Source organism: Jatropha curcas, chromosome 3, assembly GCF_041381405.1.
Source record: "Jatropha curcas cultivar XTBG-Jc1 chromosome 3, XTBG_Jcur_1.0, whole genome shotgun sequence".
Lineage (NCBI taxonomy): Eukaryota > Viridiplantae > Streptophyta > Magnoliopsida > Malpighiales > Euphorbiaceae > Jatropha > Jatropha curcas.
Genome location: NC_143153.1, coordinates 14,370,387 through 14,395,918, shown reverse-complemented (window position 1 = coordinate 14,395,918; position 25,532 = coordinate 14,370,387).

The window sequence follows — 25,532 nt, the reverse complement described above, 5'->3', positions numbered from 1 at the left end:
CAACGGCCTGTAGCCGGAGTACCAAACTGTATGGGGCGCAGATCTGCTATCCTATGTCGCGACATAGCCTTATCTACATGGTTTCTACCTAACCTCAATGGAGCATATTACTGGTATGTCAATAGATAAAACAAATGCATAGTAACTGTGTCATAATTTGCATGCTTGTGTCATGTTATTTTCACATGCTTATGTCATCATTTGCATGCTTGTGTCATGAAATTAACTGCTTCATAATTTCATAAACCTTACTGCTTACCTGTATGCTGATAGCCTTGCCAAGCAGGCAACTTGTGTCATGTTAGTTTCACATCATTTGCATGCTTGGATTTTGTGTTTATACATGTGTTCATGTTGTCTTTTTGCTTTAAAATGATTGAAGGCATACAAGTTGAGAAAAAGAATACAATTGCATAGAATTCATAACTTCATACACCATAGTGTTTACCTCATTTCACATCATTTGCATGCTTGCATGTTGTTTTGATACATGTTCTCATGTGGTCTTTTTGTTTTAAAATGATTGGAGGCATACAAGTTGAGCAAAGGAATACAATTGCATTGAAAATGAAGTCCGAAAGAGCATCAGAACACAATTCGCGAGCGCCCATGCAAAGTCGCGAGCGCGAGAAGTATATATGAGGGTCAGTGAGTTTACAGGCCAAATTCGTGAGCACGCAATGAAAGTCGCGAGCGCGAGAAGTGCAAAATGAGAGTCAGAGAGTTTACAGGCACAATTCGCGAGCGCGCAATGAAATTCGCGAGCGCGCGACGTGTTTTCCAGCCTGCGCAGTCTGTACTCTTTTGATCATATCTCTCAATTTACAACTCCGATTTGGGTTATTCAAAAACCCATGGAAAGCTAACACATAGAGGAACAAATAACTCCTCTATGACACTTCCTAATTCCATCATTAAATAGGGTCAAAATCAAGGTGAATTTACTGGTTACTTTTCCAGCAAAACCTGTTTCAGCATAAACTCAATATCTATTTCATTTATTCATTTCATCTCATGCTTTTTCACCATTTTCAGTCCTCTCACTCAACATTAAGCAACATATCTTCTCATTATCAACACAACACACAAATTCTCATGCAAGGAAATGAATTAAACTAAAAGAGATAGCACACCTTCACTCCAAAAAGCTTGAGCTCTTCTTCTTAGCTTCCTTTTACCTTTGAGCTCACTTCTCCTATACATAAGAATTCTTATGAATCATCTAAAAATATCACCAAATGATTCAAGTATGAAATTCAAGAAGGTTTACTTACTTGGTTAGACTAGAAGTTGAATATAATGCTTGAATCCCATGAAAATCTTCACTACCATTAAAAGTTATGGAGAAAGGAAGGTGGAAGAGGAAAGTAGAGGAAGAAGATGAAGATAAGGATGAAGAAATGAAAAGAAAATGGAACTCACGGGTAGGCTCTAGAAGATCAATGATTTTTATGTGAAAATTACCAAATGGTACCTCAAGTGTCAAAATGGTACAACTTAATACCTAGGCTTTATATTTTAGTGCAAGCAAGTCCTAATCCTTATACTTTGATCTTTTTGTTTCCTTCAAGTAAGTCCACTTCTTTTCCTGATTTCAATTACCTCCCATTCTACCCCACTCTGGACTCTAATAGCTCGAACTGGGTTTTAGATTAGTCCGACTCGACTCTAAACAATGACTCAATTCAATAGAAAAATGGGACGTTACAAACTGTCTCAATGTCCGTTGATCAGTCTTGGCGGATCCCTCCGGGTAGGCTTCATTCTGAAGATAATTCTATATATCCCAATACCAGGGCTTGTCATCTACCAAATTCATGATATGTGCTGGCCGTTTCTATAGCCGAACTGTCAGAGGTCGAATGACTTGGTCTCCCCCTACATTAACCATGGAGGCCAAAGTAGCCAGAGCATCAGCAAACTGATTTTTGGCTCGCGGCAAGTAGTGGAAGGATAAATCCTCAAATTGCTGAGGCAATTCGTCCAAGCGTTGTAGGTAAGGAACCAAACTCTCTTCCTTAATTTTCCATTTTCTCAAAGCTTGGGAGACTATTAAATTGGAATCGCCGAAAACCTTGAGGACCTTTATTTCCTTTTCCAGGGCTGCTTCTAACCCCTTTATGCAAGCTTCATACTCGGCTTCATTCTTAGTGCAGTCGAAATCTAATTTGACTGCGATTGGGACGTATTCTCCACAAGGAGTTTTGACTACGACTCCAACTGTAACACCCCTTCCCGGTCCACCCGTTAACCCGAATGAACCGAGCCGAGACGCTACAATCTGGTTGAACTTATATCCTGTCATGCTGATATCATACTGTATGCAAAATATGAATATAAACACTCCCAATTACACTCTAAACTTCCAACATCTCCAAGAATCATCATAACACAATAACCCTTTATATATATCTTTACATAATTGTATAAATCCTCAAAAGCATTTAATATCTAGCAATTAATTTCATTCAGAATCTATATCAAGTTTTCATGACCTAATCATACCAACTATAGTAAACTATTTCATCTTCAATCATTTCATAAATATTATTCTTATCTCCAACTACTTACACCAAAATAATTACATGTTTCACTTATATTTACAATCACATAAGCTCTAACAATAAAAGAATTATACATGCCATAAATCTTAATACATGCCATAATTCTTAATTCTACATCTCTCAATCTACTATGACCAAATTAAGCACTTCTGCTTTGATAGTACTCCTCAAGTCTTCAAGTAGCAACCACGATCTTCAACCTGCGCGTGATGAAAATCGACGCGCTGAGTATAAAACTCAGTGGTGCTCATAATTCACATGCTTAACAAAGTGTGATGACAACTAACTGAAAACCCAAATTTGCATAAAAGCATTGAAAATCATAGCTTTAGTAAATTTCAACACAAATGTATCTTTATAGCAAAGAATAAACTTCTAATTCACACCATAATCACATAACTCCTTTAGTTCTAATTATCTCATAATTCCTTTACATGAACCTTTAATCACGTATTATGACACTATCATGATCTTACCTGCTGTTCATTGTGTTGTATGAATGAAATCAATAAACAAGGAAGAATACATAACAGTATATGTTCATTGTCTTACTTGCTATTCATTATGCTGTATGACTTATGCACTTTTAGTCACATCATATAAATTACGATTAATAACATCTCATGACTGTATGGCTCTTTACAGAATCAATAATTAAACGGGTAAGCATATATAGCATTATACTTTCATGATCTTACCTGATGTTCTTTATGTTTGTATGAATTCTGCAACTTTGATTAAACTCAGTGAATATCACAATGAATAAAGAAACATAGAAACATATAAGCACATACATATGTAGAAATAAACATGTACTTACATATGGCATGTAAGCACACATATCATGATATTTTCATTTTACCTTGATGATCTTTCTTGCTGTATAGTATACTGTATGATTCATGCAATGTTATGTCAAGATATCTGTATGGCTCCATAAGGTTATAGTGAAACCGAAGTGATAAGATAAACTGTATGAAACTGAATGAAATTGTATGCTATAGGCCCCGAACCGGATTTGCCTATGCCAATATTGTCCGTTTTGGTGCCCCTAACCGGATTTGCACCGCACGGTTTAATCATATCCACTCAACGGCCTGTAGCCGGAGTTCCAAACTGTATGGGGCGCAGATCTGCTATTCTATGTCGCGACATAGCCTTATCTACATGGTTTCTACCTAACCTCAATGGAGCTTAAGATTAGCATGTCAACAATGTAACACAATAGCACATAAATGGTTTCACAACGTCATAGTTCATCATATTGATTTGATTTCACACCATATAAATGCTTACATGTTGTTTTAATCCATGTTCTTATATTATATTTTTGTTTTACAATGATTGGATGCATGCATGTTGAGCAAAGGAATGTAATTGTAGAGAAAATGAAGTCCAAAATGCATCAAAACACAAGTCGCGAGCGCGCAGGAAAAAGTCGCGAGCGCGAGATGCTTCCCAGAGAGAAGTCGCGAGCGCGTCTTCAAACCTCGCGAGCGCGAGAAGTGCAATCGAGAGTCAGAGAGGTTTCTGGCTCAAGTCGCGACCGCGCAGCACAAGTCGCGAGCGCGAGATGAAGTCGCGATCGCGCTTGTGGAGTTCGCGAGCGCGAGATGTGCCATTTGAGAGTCAGAAAGTTTTTGGCCAAAGTTGCGACCGCGCATGTGAAAGTCGCGAGCGCGACTTGCTTTCCAGACCGCGCGGGCGCGCGACGTGTTTCCAGATTGTGCAGTCTGTGTTCTTTTGGCCATAACTCTCAATATACAACTTCAAATTGAGTGATTCAAAAGCCCACGTAAAGATAACACATAGAGGAACAAATAACTCTTCTATGACAATTCCTAGTTCCATCATTTACTGGGGTCAAAATCAAGATGAAGTTGCTGGTAAAATTTCTAGCAAACTCTGGTTCATAAACTCATTCCATCCCCTGTTTTCACATCATTTTCAATCCTCTCACTCCACAATAAGCAACATATGATCTCATGAGCAACACTCCACACAATTTTTCATGCAAAGAACATGGGAAATAACAAAAGATATCAAACCTTGTTTTCAAAAAGCTGGGACTCTGTTTTAGCTTCTCTTTTCTGCTACTTTTGAACTTTCTTCTCCTATACACAAGAATTCTCATAATTCATCTCCAATATAACAGAATTAAAGAGTGAATAACATAAAACTTCAAGGAATTCTACTTACTTGGAGTTGACTTAATGCTTAACTACGTCTGAAAAGTGAAAGGAAAAGGGCGGGACAAGTAAGAAGAGAATGATAAACATGAAAGTAGGAAAGTGAACTGATAAGAACGGGTAGTCTCTAGAAGAAGTGAGTTGGCTGTGTAACATATCTAATTGGTACCTCAAGTATACAAAGGCTACAACTTCATACCCAAGCTGTATGTTTTGATGCAAACAAGTCCAAACTTTACATTCACATAAGTCCACTTATACTCTCATTCTACCCCAACAAGGTTTGATTCAACCCAACTCAACTTACTTCTATGAAATGACTCAACTCAACTCACTAGGATGTTACACCAACCCCATTTCCATGGTAGTTTGAAGCTCCATCGAAGTACATTTCCCAGACTTCACTCTCCAAGCTCAACAAGTCTTCATCAGGAAATTCTACCTCCGGCATTCGGTCTTTGACCGGTAATTTCGCTAATTGATCAGCCAAGGCTCCGCCTTTCACTGCCTTCCATTGTACAAATTTTAAATCATAGGCTGCGAGCACCGACACCCACTTAGCCATCTTACTGTCAAGAACCGGCCTCTCCATAAGGAATTTCAAGGGGTTCGATTCAGAAATAACGTATGTGGTGTAGGACGAGAGGTAGTTTTGCAGCTTTGTACAAGCCCAAACTAGAGCCAGACACAACTTCTCTATCTTATTGTATTTTAGCTCGTAGTCTAGCATCCTTTTGCTGAGGTAATACACGGCATTTTCTACCCTTGTATCTTCTGCTTGCTGAGCTAGCATTGCACCCATCGCTTCTTCTGTCACTGATAGGTACAATAGCAAAGGCTTTCCTAGCCTTGGTGGCTGTAAAACTAGCGGGGATAACAGATGTTGCTTGACTTGGTCGAAAGCTTTCTGACAATCCTCATTCCATTTGATGGCTACTCCTTTCCTGAGTAATTTGAAGATCGGACCACAAGTATCGGCCAATTGATTAATGAACCGGTTGATGTACTGTAGCCTTCCCAAGAAACCCCGAACTTCTTTTTCCATCTTCGGTGCTAGCATTTCCAAAATGGCTTTGGCTTTTGAAGGGTCAATCTCTATGCCCTTCCGACTGACAATATGCCCCAGAAATACTGCGGATGTAGCTCCAAACAGACATTTTGCCGGGTTGAGCTTTAAATTGTACTTTCGAAGTCTAAGGAAGAACTTCTCAAGTGTTGTTGTATGTTCTTCAGCTGTTTTTGATTTAACAACCATATCGTCCACATACACTTCTACTTCTTTGTGAATCATGTCATGGAAGATGGTTGTTGCCATTCTTTGATAGGTTGCCCCGGCATTTTTGAGCCCAAAAGGCATAACCCTGTAGCAGTAGGTTCCCCACTCAGTGATGAATGTCGTTTTCTCTTTGTCTGGCAAATGCATCATTATTTGGTTGCATCCGACATCAAGATCGGTCAAGGAGACCATCTCGTGTCCAGCCATTCGGTCCACCAACAAGTCAATATGCGACAGGGGGAAGTCGTCCTTCGGACATGCTTTATTCAAATCCCGGTAATCCACACACATTCTGACTTTTCCATCTTTCTTCGGCACCGGCACAATATTTGCTAACCATGTCGGGTAGGCAATGCGTTCTATGAACTTATTCTCCAATTGCTTGGCTACTTCCTCCTTGATTTTCAAGGACCATTCTGTTTTCAGCCTTCTTAGCTTCTGTTTTACCAGCTTAGCCTCGGGGTATACTGGAATCTTATGCACCGCTATTGCCGGGTCAATTCCCGTGATGTTACTTGCCTTCCACATGAAGCAATCGGCAAACTTCTTCAAGCATTCAATGACCTGTTCCCTGTTCACACAGTCAGATGCAATGTATGTATGTTCATTTTCTTCTTTGCCAATTATTATTTTTTCTTTTTCATTTTTTATTTCGTTTATTTCTTTTTCATTATTTTTTCTTGGAAATGCTTGGAAAGATAGACACGAGGGGTAGCCAATAATTTGCAAGCCTTTATTGATTAGGACGGAATCGTCCTCAAAAATTACATCAAACTTGAAGTCTGGATTTTCTAAATCCGACATAGATGACTCAGAACTGGAACTGGACTCTGACTCGGTTTCAGACTCGGAGTCAGACTCAGACTCAGTACAGGACTTGATTACAGACTTTGACTCTAGGTTTGACTCGGGAGGGGGTTTATCAGCAGCGCGCTCCTCCTCGGCGTACCAGTTGGTGAGAGGCCCTTTATACGGCTTGATCAAGCTCAGCAGGTCTTGGTTCTCATCATTTCCCGTAATGACTGCAACCTCGTCAAAGAGACTGGGCTGCATGAAGTCTTCCACTTCTAGTTCAGTTATTGTTTCGGGCTTGTTGCCCCAGACATCAGAAAATATTTCTAACCCAGGCAGCATCTTCTTAGCAGTCGGGCAGCAAAATGGTTCCTGGAAGCCACAATAAGGAATCGTTTCTCCCGGTTTGCAGAAGTAACCATTCAAAGTCAAAAGGTAAGGCCGCATTTGTATACTCTCCTTCGTTCCTTTCCTGGTCCTCTTAGCACGGTCTTCATCAGTGGGCTCATAACCTAGTCCAAAGGTCCCTTCATTCACCGGACACTCCCAAGCTTGCAGTGTGGGGTATGTCTTTCCGGACCTTGCCATAATCATTCCAAGCAGATAGGGCATTTTCAGCATCAAAGGCACTATGCAGTTTATTTGCACCGTCCCGAAATCAAAGAGAATTCGGGAGTTTGCAGTCTTCCCTACTATGAACTGCACAGTGTCATATTGAAATCCTGAGAGGGGCAAATTGGCAGTTTCAGGGTTGACCTCAAAGAGAGGCTGGCCCTTTGGCTTCTTGAGCTGGCTGTAGTCATCCCCCTAAATATTGATAACCTTGTCCTCATAAGGAAACTTGACCTTTTGGTGCAGGGAAGAAGGTACTGCCTTAGCATGATGTATCCATGGTCGACCCAGAAGTAGGTTGAAGCTAGTTGGCACATCAATTACTTAGAACGGGACCTCCATCACAGCTGGCCCAATTGTTAACTTCAACGTAGCAACCCCCAACACTTCCCTCCTAGTGCTGTCGTAGGCTTTGACTATCTGATCTGATGGAATGAAATCTGTTTCTTCCAACCCTAGACAGCTGGCTACCCTTAGCGGGCAGACGTTTAGTGCTGACCCATTATCAATGAGAACCATGGGCACAGTTTTATCTCTGGTCTAAACAGTGACATAAAGGGCATTGTTGTGACTGCCTCCCTCCTTGGGTAAGTCATCATCAGAAAACCCGATGCTTTGCATCTTTGATGATTGGGTGAGGGTGGATACCAGCACTTTAGGGCTAACCTCCACCGATGTTTGGAGTTGGCTCAAAGCCTTGCAAAGAGCTTGGCGATGAGGAAAGGATGATGCCAGAAGTTCCTAGATTGACACTTTAGCCTGGGTCTTCTTCAACTGTGAGAGTACCGGGTCTTCCTTTGGCTCTTCTGCCCTCCGGTAGGGGTTGTTTTGGACTTTGTCCAGGACTAATTGTTCATACTATCTTCCGCTCCTGGTTATTGCATCGACCTCTTCAGATAAGTCATTCAGGTCCAGGACACAAATGTCATTCATTTCTAGGAATAGTTCAAAAGGATCGATCAATTCCTGGTCAGCAACAATAGCATTTACCCCGTGATTTGGTAAGGGATTAGTGCTAATGTTTGGCTTACTCCTTGGAATAATTGAACCATTGTCCACCAGGTCTTGGATGCGGTTCTTAAGCGTCCAGCACGCTTCAGTCTTGTGCCCGTTACCCTGATGGTACTCACAGTATTCGTCGGCTCTGTAGTTCCTTGGTAATGGGTTGGGTGGCGGCCTTGCTTCCAAGGGCTTGATGTAGTTTGCCTTGATAGCCTCTCGGAATACAAAAAGGATTGGCATCCCGAGATCAGTATATGTCCTTCTCGACTGACTGCCATTTTTTATATTTCCCACTCGTAAAGGATTCGTGGGGGTGATGCTTGCCACTTCGTGGACTTTGCTGGCTTGGCTAGGCTTCTTATATTTTGAGGTTCCCGAGTCTTCTTTCAGTTGCCTCATTTGAATTAGGTCCTCTACCTTCATAGCAGTGGCAATGAGCGACTGGAACGTCGGTAGGTACTGGGTTTGCAATTGTTGCTGGTAGACAGGCAGCAAGTTCTTTATAATTATGTCCACCTGTTCTTGCTCAGAAGGCCGGTTGATCATTTGGGCGGCCTTGGCCCTCCACCTCGTAAGGAATGAGGAAAAGGGTTCGTTGTTCTTTTGTTTGGTGGTTTCTAGTTCCCTCCGAGTAACATCAACCTCCATGTTATAATGGTATTGCATATTGAACGCATTGCAGATGTCTTCCCAGGTCTTCATTTTAGACCGATCCAGGCTGACAAACCACCTCAAAGCAGCACCGGTGAGTGATTGTTGAAACAACTGAGCAAGGAGCTCGCTGCTCAGTCCGAACGGGTTTAGGGCACCCACATACATTTTCAGGTGCGTTTTGGGACAAGTGGTTCCATCAAACTTGTCCATGTTGGGCATTTTGAACTTTGTGGGCAGTCTTGCTTCGGGGAACAAGGACAAGGAGTCCATGTCCACTACTTCTTTGTGTGTCTTAAGGGCAGTAATAGATCTTTCTAGGAGTTCTAGTTTCTCTCTCATTTTCTGAGCTTCCAGCTCAGAAGCAGTTCTGGAGGGCATGTCATCCAGGTTAAGGGTAGGGTTTGTTGGTTCAGCAGCAGGACCCTGATTGGAGGTAGCAGGTCTACTTCCCCCAGCGGAAGCCCCATTTCCATTACCATTACCCAGTTCAGCTATCAGGGCAGTCCTTTGGGCAGCCAATGCCTCATTCATTCTGGCCTCCATCCTGGCCTCCAGTTGTTCAATGAGATTTTGGATGTCAGAGATTGATGCCATTGATGCAGGTGGGGTTGATGTAGTTGTAGGTGAAGCTGGTGTAGCTGGTGAAGTTGGTGAAGCTGGTGAGGTTGGTGATAGCACTATAGGTGTGACTGGAACTTGGATTGGCACTCGTACAGTGGGTACCTGTAAGTATAAGGGTAATTGGATTAGAGTATAGTGGTTCGTGTATCAGGGCAGTTGAAGTAGATCGACTCTTTTGTCCAGTTGTGCATGACTAAAAAGAATATTTTGTGTTCTTTTTTAAAGTTCTTATGAAGTGATATGTCATGAATGCGCACAACATCAGGTCATAATCCGTTTATGATATGATTCACATCATTGGGTGTATATAGTCCTAAAGGATAGGTTCTATAGGCTATGACACAAATAGAGCATTGGCTTATTAAGGGACCCTTGAACCTTGAGCATGGATATACCTAACCACATGTGAAACAAAGAGTTTCGCGTGGGTCCAACGGTACGCATACTCATGGGCCATCCCCAAAAGGATTAGGGATGGTTTGCGGTAACAGGGAGGACGCTTTGGCTGTCCGTCGACATAATCAAAGAGACCTGCCGATCAGCGCTACTTGCTATCCAGACTCAGAAGTTTGAACAGAGAGAGAAGAAATTCATTTGAAATTCGTTTTTTATGCAATGGAGAAAAAGATTCTCAATTCGTGCAAATAAATAATCAAATTTAAATGATTTAGAGTAAAGTTCAATTCAATTAGGTCCAAATTCTCCTTATTAAGCATTCTTAAAGAAAGAATACTTAATTTTTGTTGGGGTACCCTACAAAACAAAGCATAGTAAAATAATACCCTAAAGAAGGGCAGGTTAGTTTACAAAACAATCGTAGTCCACTTTATGCAAAATGATTACATAGGGTCCCTAGCGGAGTCGCCAAACTGTGAACCCCTGCCCCGAAAACATAGGCATATGAATGCATATGACTAAGGGCAGAAATGCACGTGAATGTGTGAGTCGCCACCTTGTTTAATTATTTTAGGGTAAACTAGGAAAAAACCCTAAGTTGACTCCAATTTTAATTAACCTAATTACTAGATTAATTATCCCAATGTTTAAAGCATAGTTTTCGAACCCGAGGTGGATCCCGAGACTATGTCATGCTGATGAACTAACCAATGAATGAATGCTTTGCAGGGTAAATGATATAATTGGACCAATGAAATGTTTAAGTGATTTCGACTTGCCGCTCGGGGTTAAATCCCGAACGTGCCTACGTACTTCCGTTTGAATGGAAGATCAAAGTCAACGTAGTTCGATAGGCCTTTTTTAAAGGGCTTTGAATGGGTATGCTTAATACATGAGTGTGTGTATGCTTTGTGCATTTTGTTTAGGCATTTTGCCAACGAATTGATTGATTTGATGTTTTAGGCATTTGTTGCCAAAAATGTTGATTTAAGGCTTTTAGCCAAAAAGATTGATTTAGGCAATTTATTGCCAAAAATTGATGTGATTTAGGCGATTGTCGCCAAAATTGATTGATTTAAGGCAATTTATTTGCCAAAAGTGATTATTTGAAGGCTTTTAGCCAAAATTTCGATTTAAGCGATTTGTCGCTAAAAATGGTTAATCTTACTTATAGGCAATTTGTTTGCCAAAAGAGATCAATTGAATTGCAATGTAGGCAATTTATTTCCAAGAAAACGTGTTTAATTAAGACTATTTAGCCACAATTATTGATTAATTGGACTTAAGCCGGACTGTTCGAAATAAAGGCGATTATACCATAGTCATTAATTGACTAGGTACTTTAAGCCAATATTGTCGGATTTAGGTTTTAATACCACGATTATCAATTAACCGGGCGTTTAAGCTTAATCATATTTAACTAAGGCAGTTTACTTGCCAAACTGACGACATGAATGCATTGATGCAACAGTTTAATTCAGAATTGGAGTAGAAGAAGAATATGCATGAAGTGCTAAAATTAAATGAGCAGAGTTTCGTTTATTTACCTGAGTTAATCGGCGGCCGCTTCTTAGCTTCAGCTTGAAAATTCCAAATTAAGCTCCTCGTTTGAGGAATATTAATTAATTTAATTTAATTTAAGTGGCCAAATATCACAACAGCAGAGTAATAAAAAGCTTATACTAAAATGCAGAAAAGCAGGAAAAGAATCATAAGGAGCGTAGGGGAGAAGGAGCGTCCGTCAACACAGACTGAGTTAGTAAAAACGGAGTGCCGGGGCTGTATTTATAGGAAAAAATCGGACTGGAGGGCAGCAGCTGCCGTCGCGTAGGGCGACCGCTGCCGCCGTGGCCGGCGGCCGGCGCTGCCGTGAACGACAGCAGTCGCCGCTGTGTTCGGCGGCCGGAGCCTCAGTGGCCAGCGGCAGCCGCCGCCATGTCCGGCGGCCGGCGGCAACCGCCGCCGTGACCGGCGGTCGGCGCCGCCGTGACCGGCGGTCGGCGCCGCCGTGGCCGGCGGACTTGCTAGTCTTTTCGTTCTGGAGGCTTTTTTTGGAGTTCCCGACCTCCAAAAAATATTCCGGGACCAGTTCTGTGATCCTCTTAATTTTCCGGACGTTTCAAGTACCATATTGGCATATTTTCGGTGAACTTTCCGAACGGCCTTGGGTCCCGCCGGACTGTTTGCAGTCCGGAAAAATAGGCTTTTTGAGCCTCAAAATTTGGGTATTCACAGGGGGCTGCCGCTGCCGTCGCCGACGCTTCCGGCGGCCGCTGCCGCCACCGACGTGTTTTTTCTTTTATAAAAACCCTATTTTGTTCTTTTTTTTTTCCAGACTCCCTCATTCTTTCTCGAAATTCGTGCCAGAAAAATAGTTTTCAACCAGTTTCTTCTCTTTTCTCTCTTTTCCTTCTTCTTTTTTTTTTTAAAGATGAACCCTTTTTATAACCACAGCATGCACAGCTAGACTAAGAGTCTCTCCAAAGTCGAAAAGATCAACTTAGGGAGGTACGGTCTTTCTCCTATTGTTACCTTTAGGGGAGTGGTAATTGACTGGGATTTTCTACGGGCGTGCATCAGACTTTGGGACCTGGAGGCCCACGTTTTCCGGTTCGGGGCCATGATGGAGGAGATGTGCCCTCTTTTTAAGGAATTCTGTGCTATTATAGGGTGCGACCCCAATGCCCCTTTAGTCAAGCATGAGGTCAAAATTGGGTATGTTCGGTCGTTTGAAAGCCTGTTTCAGTTCAGCCGGCCACAAGCTAGGGCCATGATTGTTGGTGACCAGAAAGCAATTCTGCTGCCCCTGATTGATGAATTTTCAGAGGTTCATTCAGACGACCCAGACCGGATGAGGCTGAGAATGCGGGCCTTGGTTTTCTTCTTATTAGCTGGTTTCTTGTTCAATAAGGATCCAGGCTTTGGGGATTTGCGACTCTGCCCCATGATTCGGCAGATGGAGGATATGGGTTGCATCGGCGGCATTGTGCTGGCAAAGACTATCAGGAGCCTTGACAGAGCTGCTTTAGGCTTCGATGACTGGACGGTCTCTCCGATTATTCTCCAGGTATTTTCCCTTTTCCTCTTCCTTTTTTCTTCTTTCTGTTGGTTCGTTCCTTTGTAATAGAAAGGATCCATTACTCAGGTTTGGTTAAAGGATCACCTCCAAGTGGTTGCTGCTCCTACTTTCTTGCCTTACAACCCTTCTCAGTATCGTATGCGGAGGATCCTGATCACTCGTCCGTCCACTGATGCATGGACCTCATGGCTGATTGAGTTGGGTCCAAATGATGTACTGTGGTACATTTCCTGGTATGACATCACCCGCTTTATCCAAGTTAGCTTCTGCCATACTCGGGTTTACCTTTTAGGCCTTACACACTGTACTTGGTACTGTGCTTCGCGCGTTTTGAGGCAGATGGGGATAGACCAGACTGTTCCGATGATGGATGACATTTCAGCTGATTCAGCCATCACTCCGGGCATTACCCGAGCCGTCCTTAGGACTTGGGTTAGAGACCATCACATGGTTAGGCCTTTACCTAATCCTGCCAGTGTTCAGACTTCTCCTGAGTATCGGACCTGGTTCATTGCCGTTGTTTGGCCGATTGAGAGGCCAAGGAGGACCGCACTGCTGAGTGCACTTGAGGGTTGGGCTCAGGTTGACGCTGATGGGACTGATGAGGAGATTGTGTTGGCTCCTCGGAGAGGCGAGGTTGGAGAGAGTTCAGCAGCTAGGGATGACTCGGAGGATGTTGCCCCACGGAGGCAACGGGACACCTAGACTCTTATAGGCTTTTGGACTTTTGTTGTTTTTCCCTTATTTTGACTTTGGATTTTGGATGTATGTTCTGTTTTTTTTTTTTTTTTTTGGACTTGGACTTAGACTTCATTATTTATTTATTTTTCTTGGACTCTTTTGCTTTCTGCTTGACTTTGGACTGCTTGACTTTATTGCTTTAATTGGGAATGTCATTTGATTTTTAAGCTTTCCAAGCATTTTCCAACTTTATTTATTCAAGCTCTAATTTTTGCCTAAGCCGCCCTTTCGGGTTTTCAACTTAGCGAGCTACCCATTTTTGCCTAAGCCGCCCTTTTCGGGTTTTCAACTTAGCGGGCCCCGACTTTTGCCTAAGCCGCCCTTTCGGGTTTTCGACTTACCGGGTTTTTCTCTTTTTTTCTTCTTTTCTCTTTTCTTTCCTCTTTTTTTTTTTTCTTTTGGCAAAGAAGAATGAAATATGAAATGTTTTTTTCATTAATGCTTAGACCGCGCCCAAAGAGGGCTGCCTACATATCTCCGATACATAATTTCTTTTTTCCGAGGAGAATCAGGTCTGATGTAGCTCTTTTTACATTATGCAATGCTTATTATACAAAATATCTTTTTAACTGATCTAAATTACATGGATTCGTGAATTCCAAACCATCCAAATCAGTCAAAATGACGGCTCCGCCAGACAATATTTTCTTCAACACATAGGGTCCAGCCCAATGAGGACGAAACTTCCCATGCGGGTCTACGATTGGCTGTCTAATTTCCTTCAGGACCAAACAACCTTCTTCTAGTTTTCGGTCTTTGACCTTCTTATTAAAATGTCGTGCCATTCTTCTCTGGTAAACTTGAGTTTGGTGGATCGCTTGCAATCGTTTTTCGTCCATACCCAAGAGTTGCAAATGATAATTCTTAGCCCAATCTGCTTCGCTGATCTGGCTTTCCCGGATAATCCTCGCCGACTGAACTTCCAGCTCAATAGGCAACACTGCTTCCATACCATACACTAAGGAATACGGAGTTGCTCCGATGGGCGTTCTGATTAAAGTCCTATATCCCCATAGGGCATTCGGTAACTGTTCATGCCAAGCTTTGTGCTTTTTAATTGTCTTCTGCAAAATGACTTTTATGGCCTTATTTGCAGCCTCTACAGCCCCATTTGTTTGTGGCCAATAGGGTGAAGACTTGTGATGCTGAATCTTCTTTTGCTTCAGCAGGTCAGAAAATTCACTTTAAAAGTGGGACCCGTTATCAGTAATGATCTCGAATGGCATTCCGTACCGATAAAGGATGTTAGTACGAACGAACTGTGCTGCCTTCTTGGCATTCAAAACCGAATAAGAGGCTGCCTCAATCCACTTAGTGAAATAATCAACAGCAACCAGGATAAATTGATGACCATTGGAAGCCTTTGGGTGGATTTTTCAGATCACGTCTATGCCCCAAGTTGCGAAAGGCCATGGTGAAGTAATAGGATTCAAATTGACCGGAGGCTGTCTTTGCAGCTTAGCAAAAATTTGACACTCATGGCACTTCTGCGCGTGCCTCACGCAATCTGCATTCATGGTTGACCAGTAATAACCCAGGTTCACGATTTTTCGAGCCAAGGCTATCCCGTGCATGTGTGGACCAGACTCCCCATTATGTAAGGAATCCATGATGGTTTGAGCTTCTCCCTCATCAACGCACCTTAGGTGCAAGCCATTCCAACTTCTTTTATACAGAACTCCCCCAGTAAGGAAATATCCGGATGCTAACTGTCTCAACGTCCGTTGATCAGTCTTGGTAGATCCCTCCGGGTAGGCTTCATTCTGAAGATAATTCTGTACATCCCAATACCAGGGCTTGTCATCCACCAAATTCATGATATGTGCTGGCTGTTTCTGCAGCCGAACTGTCAGAGGTCGAATGACTTGGTCTCCCCCTACATTAACCATGGAGGCCAAAGTAGCCAGAGCATCAGCAAACTGATTTTTTGCTCGCGGCAAGTAGTGGAAGGATAAATCCTCAAACTGCTGAGCCCATTCGTCCAAGCGTTGTAGGTAAGGAACCAAACACTCTTCCTTAATTTTCCATTTTCTCAAAGCATGGGAGACTATTAAATTGGAATCCTCGAAAACCTTGAGGACCTTTATTTCCTTTTCCAGGGCTGCTTCTAACCCCTTTATGCAAGCTTCATACTCGGCTTCATTGTTGGTGCAGTCGAAATCTAATTTGACTGCGATTGGGACGTATTCTCCACAAGGAGTTTTGAATACGACTCCGATCCCATTTCCATGGTAGTTTGAAGCTCCATCGAAGTACATTTCCCAGACTTCACTTTCCAAGCTCAACAAGTCTTCATCAGGAAATTCTACCTCCGGCATTTGGTCTTCGACCGGTAATTCCGCTAATTGATCAGCCAAGGCTCCGCCTTTCACTGCCTTCCGTTGTACAAATTTTAAATCATAGGCTGTGAGCACCGACACCCACTTAGCCATCTTACTGTCAAGAATCGGCCTCTCCATAAGGAATTTCAAGGGGTTCGATTCAGAAATAACGTATGTGGTGTAGGACGAGAGGTAGTGCTGCAGCTTTGTACAAGCCCAAACTAGAGCCAGACACAACTTCTCTATCTTATTGTATTTTAGCTCGTAGTCTAGCATCCTTTTGCTGAGGTAATACACGGCATTTTCTACCCTTGTGTCTTCTGCTTGTTGAGCTAGCATTGCATCCATCGCTTCTTCTGTCACTGATAGGTATAATAGCAAAGGCTTTCCTAGCCTTGGTGGCTGTAAAACTGGCGGGGATAACAGATATTGCTTGACTCGGTCAAAAGCTTTCTGACAATCCTCATTCCATTTTACGGACACCCCTTTCCTGAGTAATTTGAAGATCGGACCACAAGTATCGGCCAATTGATTAATGAACCGACTGATGTACTGTAGCCTTCCCAAGAAACCCCCGAACTTCTTTTTCCGTCTTCGGTGCTGGCATTTCCAGAATGGCTTTGGCTTTTGAAGGGTCAATCTTTATGCCCTTCCGACTGACCATATGCCCCAGAAATACTCCGGATGTAGCTCCAAACAGACATTTTGCCGGGTTGAGCTTTAAATTGTACTTTCGAAGTCTAAGGAAGAACTTCTCAAGTGCTGTTGTATGTTCTTTAGCTGTTTTTGATTTAATAACCATATCGTCCACATACACTTCTACTTCTTTGTGAATCATGTCATGGAAGATGGTCGTTGCCATTCTTTGATAGGTTGCCCCGGCATTTTTGAGCCCAAAAGGCATAACCCTGTAGCAGTAAGTTCCCCACTCCGTGATGAATGCCATTTTCTCTTTGTCTGGCAAATGCATCATTATTTGATTATACCCGACAGCGAGATCGGTCAAGGAGACCATCTCGTGTCCAACCATTCGGTCCACCAACAAGTCAATATGCGGCAGGGGGAAGTCGTCCTTCGGACATGCTTTATTCAAATCCCGGTAATCCACACACATTCTAACTTTGCCATCTTTCTTCGGCACTGGCACAATATTTGCTAACCACGTCGGGTAGGCAATGGGTTCTATGAACTTATTCTCCAGTTGCTTGGCTACTTCCTCCTTGATTTTCAAGGACCATTCTGTTTTCAGCCTTCTTAGCATCTGTTTTACCGGCTTAGCCTCAGGGTATACTGGAATCTTGTGCACCGCTATTGCCGGATCCATTCCCGTGATGTCACTTGCCTTCCACATGAAGCAATCGGCAAACTTCTTCAAGCATTCAATGACCTGTTCCCTGTTCACACAGTCAGATGCAATGTATGTATGTTCATTTTCTTCTTTGCCAATTATTATTTTTTCTTTTTCATTTTTTATTTCATTTATTTGATTTTCATTATTTTTGCTTGGAAATGCTTGGAAAGATAGACACGCGGGGTAGCCAATAATTTGCAAGCTCTTATTGATTAGGACGGAATTGTCCTCAAAAATTACATCAAATTTGAAGTCTAGATTTTCTGAATCCGACACAGACGACTCAGAACTGGAACTGGACTCTGACTCGGTTTCAGACTCGGGGTCAGACTCAGACTCAGTACAGGACTTGATTACAGACTTTGACTATAGGTTTAACTCAGGAGGGGGTTTATCAGCAGCGCGCTCCTCCTCGGCGTACCAGTTGGTGAGAGGCCCTTTGTACGGCTTGATCAGGCTCAGCAGGTCTTGGTTCCCATCATTTCCTGTGATGACCGCAACCTCGTCAAAGAGACTGGGCTTCATGAAGTCTTCCACTTCTAGTTCAGTTATTACTTCTGGCTTGTTGTCCCAGGTATCAGCAAATATTTCCAGCCCGGGCAGCATTTTCTTAGCTGTCGGGAAGTAGAATGGTTCCCGGAAGCCACAATAAGGAATTGTTTCTCCCGATTTGCAGAAATAACCATTCAAAGTCAAAAGGTAAGGTCGCATCTGTATACTTTCCTTCTTTCTTCTCCTGGTCCTTTCAGCAAGGTCTTCATCAGTGGGCTCATAACCTAACCCAAAGGTCCCTTGGTTCACTGGACATTCCCAAGCTTGCAGTGCGGGGTATGTCTTTCCGGACCTTGCCATAACTATTCCCGGCAGGTAGGACATTTTCAGCACAAAGGCACTATGCAATTTATTTGCACCGTCCCGAAATCAAAGAGAATTCGAGAGTTTGCAGTCTTTTCTTCTATGAACTGCACAGTGTCATATTGAAATCCCGAGAGGGGTAGGTTAGCATTCTCCGGGTTGACCTCAAAGAGAGGCTGACCCTTTGTCTTCTTTAGTTGGCTATTGTCATCCCCCTGAATAGTGATAACTTTGCCCTCGTAAGGAAACTTGACCTTTTGGTGCAGGGAAGAGGGTACTGCCTTAGTATGATGTATCCATGGTCGACCCAGAAGTAGGTTGAAACTGGTAGGCACATCAATTATTTGGAATGGGACCTCCATCACAGCTGGCCCAATTGCTAATTTCAACGTGGCAACCCCCAACACTTCCCTCCGGGTGCTGTCATAGGCTTTGACTATCTGATCTGATGGACTGAAATCTGCTTCCTCCAACCCCAAACAGCTAGCTACCCTTAGTGGGCAGACATTCAATGCTGACCCATTGTCAATGAGAACCATGGGCACAGTCTTTTCTCTGGTCTGAATAGTAACATAAAGTGCATCATTGTGACCGCTTCCTTGCTTGGGCAAGTCATCGTCGGAAAACCCAAGCTTTGCATCTTTGATGATTGGGTGAGGGTGGACACCAGCACTTCAGGGCTAACCTCCGCCGATGTTTGAAGTTGACTCAAAGCCTTGCAAAGAGCTTGGCGATGAGGAAAGGATGATGCCAAAAGTTCCCAGATTGACACCCTAGCCTGGGTCTTTTTTAACTGCGAGAGTACCGGGTCTTCTTTTGTCTCCTCTGCCCTCTGGTAGGGCTTATTATGGACTTTGTCCAGGACTAATGGTTCATACTATCTCCCGCTCCTGGTTATTGCATCGACCTCTTCAGATAAGTCATTCAAGTCCAGGACACAAATGCATTCATTTCTAGGAATAGTTCGAAAGGATCGATCAATTCCTAGTCAGCAACAATAGCATTTACCCCATGATTTGGTGAAGGATTAGTGCTAATGTTTGGCTTATTCCTTGGAATAATTCAACCATTGGCCACCAAGTCTTGGATGCGGTTCTTAAGCGTCCAGCACGCTTCAGTCTTGTGCCCGTTACCCTGATGATACTCACAGTATTCGTCAGCTCTGTAGTTCCTTGGTAATGGGTTGGGTGGCGGCCTTGCTTCCAAAGGCTTCATGTAGTTTGCCTTGATAGCCTCTCGAAATACCAAAGGGATTGACATCTCGAGATCAGTATATGTCCTTCTCGACTGACTGGCATTTCTCATATTTCCCACACGTAAAGGATTCGTGGGGGTGATGCTTGCCACTTCGTGGACTTTGCTAGCTTAGCTAGGCTTCTTGTATTTTGAGGTACCCGAGTCTTCTTTCAGTTGCCCTATTTGAATTAAATCCTCTACCTTCGTAGCAGTGGCAATGAGCGACTGAAACGTTGGTAGGTACTGAGTTTGCAGTTGTTGTTGGTAGACAGGCAGCAGATTTTTGATGATTATGTCTACCTGTTCTTGTTCTGAAGGTCGATTGATCATTTGGGCGGCCTTGGCCCTCCACCTCATAAGGAACGAGGAAAAGGGTTCGTTGTTCTTTTGTTTGGTGGTTTCTAGTTCTCTTCGAGTAACGTCCACCTCTATGTTATAATGATATTGCATATTAAACACATTGCAGATGTCTTCCCAAGTCTTCATTTTAGACCGATCCAGGCTGACAAACCACCTCAAAGCAGCACCGGTGAGTGATTGTTGAAACAACTGAGCAAGGAGCTCGTTGTTCAGTCCGAACGGGTTTAGGGCACCCACATACATTTTCAGGTGCGTTTTGGGACAAGTGGTTCCGTCAAACTTGTCCATGTTGGGCATTTTGAACTTTGTTGGCAGTCTTGCTTCAGGGAACAAGGACAAGGAGTCCATGTCCACCACCTCCTTGTGTGTCTTAAGGGCAGTAATAGACCTTTCCAACAATTCCAGTTTTTCTCTCATTTTCTGAGCTTTCAGCTCAGAAGCAGTTCTGGAGGGCATGTCATCCAGGTTAAGGGCAGGGTTTGTCGGTTCAGCAGTAAGTCCCTGATTGGAGGTAGCAGGTCCACTTCCCCCAGCTGAAGCCCCATTTCCATTACCACTACCTAGTTCAGCTATTAGGGCAGTTCTCTGGGCAGCTAATGCCTCATTCATTCTAGCCTCCATTCTGGCTTCCAGTTGCTCTATGAGATTTTGGATGTCAGCTAGTGATGCCATTGGTGCAGTTGAAGTTGGTGAAGCTGGTGAGGTTGGTGAAGCTGGTGAGGTTGGTGATAGCACTGTAGGTGTGACTGGATCTTGGATAGGCACTCGAACAGTGGGTACCTGATAGGATAAAGGTAGCTGGATTAGGGTACAGTGGGTAGTATTCTGTATCAGGGTAGCTGGAACTGACATTCTCGGCCCAATGCAAAATCTGGTCTTTAGCACGGGCATGCTATCTGGCACTGGTACAGTCTTTTTTGCATTTTTGGCTGGTTTTCTATAAAAAATCCTACAAAATTTCCTCAAGATCAAGTGAAATATGATTCAAGGAAGCTTTGAATAAAAACATAAATAAAACTGAATAAAAACATAAATAAAACTAAATAAAAACTAATTAAAGTAATTAAAAGTACTAAAAATCCTAATAAAAACTATATTAAAAATACTATAAAAATAACTCCTATCAAAATTTCCCAAACCTAAACCATTGCTTGTCCTCAAGCAAAAAAACTAAAAACAAAAGAAAAACACAAGCTAAACAAACTAAACAAAGCTAGCTTAATATGATTGGGGATAATTATTCACAATTTCAAAAGCATAAAAAGTCATTAACATGAGAATAAATCAAGTGTTTCCCATGCTAATTATATTCTAGCAAAAATTCAATTTCCAATGAAACACATTCCTTAATATAAACATAAGTTAATAAGATTTCAACATCAATAATTATTAAACCTATGACAAGTAGAATATGAATTTTCACAAAAATTATTTAACCTTTAATTAAGATGTTTAACAATATAAATTCAACATTCCCATAGGCAAAATTAGTCATCCATTCTCCACAATTGAAATGCATACAATTTAAAAGGATCAAAAGGTCTTTATTTCGGTTGTAATGGGGTTTTATAGGTATAATTTTAGCTAAACAAAGAAAAGGGATAAAAAGATAGACAAAAAGCACAGAAAATGCATAATATCAAGATTTTCATTATATCAAAACAAATTTTTCTTTGTAAAGGGAGATTAATCTTGAAGTTCTTCACTAGCTCAAAATTATAGATACTTTGGCAAGATCTTTTTATAATACTTTAATAATTTCTTCCTTGCTTTAATTCCCCAAACTTGAATTCTTAATTGATTGCTTCTTTTATGGGGTGCTTCTCTTCGTTTTTCTACTTGCTTCACTTGCTAGTATTAATGAAATTTTTCTCCCTTTTGTTGCTATGTTTTAACAGAAATCAAATCCTTCAATTATACATTATTGCACTTAGGGTAGGAAATTAAGTTAGTTCAATGGCTAGGTTTAATAAAGGTAAACAAGAAAAATTTTGGATATAGGCTTCAAATTGGTTGTAAAAGTCATACTTTAACTTAGGTGGCCTCGGCTAAAAATGAAGTTAAAAAAAGAATGCCTAAATTAGCTCTTTCTAATTGTAAGCATCTAAAATTTTGTCTCAAAGAGAATTCTAATTTGTTCTACGAATGCTAAGGTTAAATAAATTTTGATTAAAACATATCTATATATCATAAAATTCACAAAAATTAGTGTTTATAATCTTAGAAATAAATAGTTAAACCAAAGAATCATGTTAAGTCAAAAATTAAAATTTAAGCTAAAAATAATTAACTTCGAAGAACAACTAAATTCATCACAGTTTAATGAATTATGATAATTTTCAAGTTTGCTCACAATTATTACAACCATATTAAGCTAATAAAAACAAATAAAAAAATTAAAAAAATTAAAATTTTAACTAAAATTTTCCTTCCCCCAATTTAATCTAGCACATTGTCCCAATGTGTGCAAAAATAAGACCAATTCCTAAACTTATCATAAATCATCAATGCAAGGTAAGAAAATAAAAATAAAGTTGAAAATACCTTACCACCATTGTATTGAAAAATACAATAAAAATCAAGGAAACAAAAGGCATGGTTCCAATGGCTAAATTCTGAAAATGGAAAAGAATAACATAACACAATAATAATAATAATAATAATAATATAGACGAAATTGTTAGGAAAAAACATTGAAATAAAAATAATAAAAAAAATGGAAAGAAAAATTCCAATAAAAATAATTAAAAAATTAAAAAATAAATAATAAATAATAAATAATAAAAAAAGAAAAAAACAATAGAATGAGTACCTCAAATGAAAGAGAAGGAAAAAAAAAGGAAGAAAAAAAAAGTAAAAAAAAGAATTACGTCAAAATAAAAGAAATAAAAGAGAGAAAGAAAAAAAAACAAAAAACAAAACAAAACAAAACACTCACGTGGTCTAAGGCACAAAAGGACAAAAAAAAAACATTCAAATCAAAAAAAAAAAAAAAAATTCTGCAGCATGGCCTGGGGGTGCTGTATAGCACGGGGGTGCTGCCAAGGGGTGCTGTGTAGCGCGGGGGTGTTGGGTAGCATGCCCTGCGGGTGCTAGAGTTTGACTATGAGCATATTTTTCTCTGGAGACAACACGAGGTGCTGGGTAGCACGCTCTGCCCCTGCTAGAGCCTGACTTTAGCACTTTTAATCGGTTTTCAAGCCTCTTTAATCCTTCCTTGACCTACAATATGAGTATAAAACACAAAAATAAAAGAAAATAATGGTTTAAATATGGGGGAAAAAATGAAAAAATACAAATAAAAATAATTTGCAAACGAAAAGAAAGAAAATAATGGTTTGCCTCCCATTAGCGTTTTGTTTAAAGTCTTTTAAACTCGACTTTTGAGAAGTTTATCAAATAACGGCTTTCGCCCATAGTATGTATCATGTAATATCGCACATGGGTCTTGGTTGAAAATGCCCTAAAGATTGGCTAGTTTAAGAAAATTTATGCTCGTCTTATCAACAATATATAGCTTTGAATGGTGAACTTGGGGAAAAAACTGTTTTAGATTATGGAGAACACAATTTGTTGAAGGTGGTATCATTGGAAAGAAAGGATCTTCCGGTGGTGTATATATAAAGACCATTGATGAGCTCAAATCAATAGTCTCAATTATTTCTTCATCCACCAAAATTGCTTTCTGCTTGTTTTCATTTAAACTCTCACCCAATGTCCCTTCGAGCTGTAACTCACCTTTTTCATGGTCATTAATAATCATGTCTGGAAACAAGAAAGTGAGATTTAATCCTTCTTCAAAGGAGTTGCATTTTTCACATGTAGATTTTTCTTCTTCTAAAGTTGCAATTTCCCATTAAGTTTCCTCATAATTCACCTTGCACTCATCATCTTGATATCCATTAGTTGCCATGGTTATCAATTCCGCTGCTTATACCTCCAAATTCTTTATTGCCGCTTGTTGGATCTTAAAACTCTCACGAGTTTCATTCATAAATTCCATGTGAAATTTAGTAAGGGCAATAATCAAATCCTCTAAATTCTTTTGCTTCTCTTCTTCATACTCAAAATTTGGAGGGTATTGGTGATTCCAACCCTGCAGTGAAGGATCCCAATGCCAACGGTAGTCAAAATCAGCCATATCTTTTAACATGTAAAGTATATTTTCATAGCTACTTTCCGAAAGGTGAATACTAGCTGCTGAAAATTCATTATCTACCCAACTTTTTGTTTCTTCATCTAATCTACAGTAGAATATGGAAGTGAGATATTTATTTGTAAAATTATGATAAGAAAATCTCTCCAACAATTCATTAAATCTTGCCCAAGCGGCATAAAATGGCTCTGAATGTTGTTGAATAAAACTTGCGACTAATTGTTGATGAAACATCTCAAAATACTTCACAAGAAAATAATAAAAGTAAAAAATCAATAAAAACAAAGAAACAAAAAAACTACAAATAATATAAACAAATATTTCAATTAAAAAAATAAAAAAAAATGTCTAAATTAATAATAGGTTAATTGGTATTGATATTGGTAATACCGATCCCCAGCAACGACGTCAAAAACTTGACACAAATTTTCGTAAGTATACGAAATCGCAACAAGTAATATAGAATGAGTAGAGTATCGTATCCACAAGGATTGTCTACCAAGTACCAAAATTATGTTAGCCTATTATTATTTAAACGGCAATAAGGGGGATTATTTAAAAAAATTAAATTAAACAAATAAAAGAGAACAAAAAGAAATCAAGTAACAATATTTGATGAAAAGAAATCAAGGATTTAAAGCTACTAGGGATTTTGACCTCACTTAATTCTATCCAATTTATTCTATTAGTTTGATAATCAATTTTAATTGTTTATGTAGGGGAAACAACCCTAAAATCACTAATAAGCTCTCCCGATGTATTGTTAGCTTTTTTAACCCGGTCTAATTACATATCTTCTAATAGCGCAATCAAACATGAATTAAATCATTAAGTTTTATGGTTTCTTTTTTGAATTCATAACCTAATGTCATTAACTTATTGTGAATACCCAAATTTTGAGGCTCAGAAAGCCTGTTTTCCCGGACTGCAAACAGTCCGGCCGGACCGGAAGCTATTTCGGAAGTTCACCGAAAATATGTCAATATGGTACTTAAAACGTCCGGAATATCGCGAGGATCGCGGAACAGGTCCCGGAATATTTTTCGGAGGTCCGAAACTCCCAAAAAGGCCCTCGGAGCGAGGCACGGTGTCCACACCGGCCACGACGGCGCCGGCCGCCGGGCACGGCAGCAGCAGCCGCCCAGCCTGGGCGGCACCTGCCGCCCCACTTCCTGGGCAAGGCCTACCGCCCAGCGCGGGCGGGGCCTGCCGCCCAGCGCGCGCGGGCGAGGCCTGCCGCCCAGCGCGCAGCGGGCGAGGCCTGCCGCCCAGCGCGCGCGGGCGAGGGCCTGTCGCCCCGCGCGGGACGGGGCCTGCCGCGCGCTCG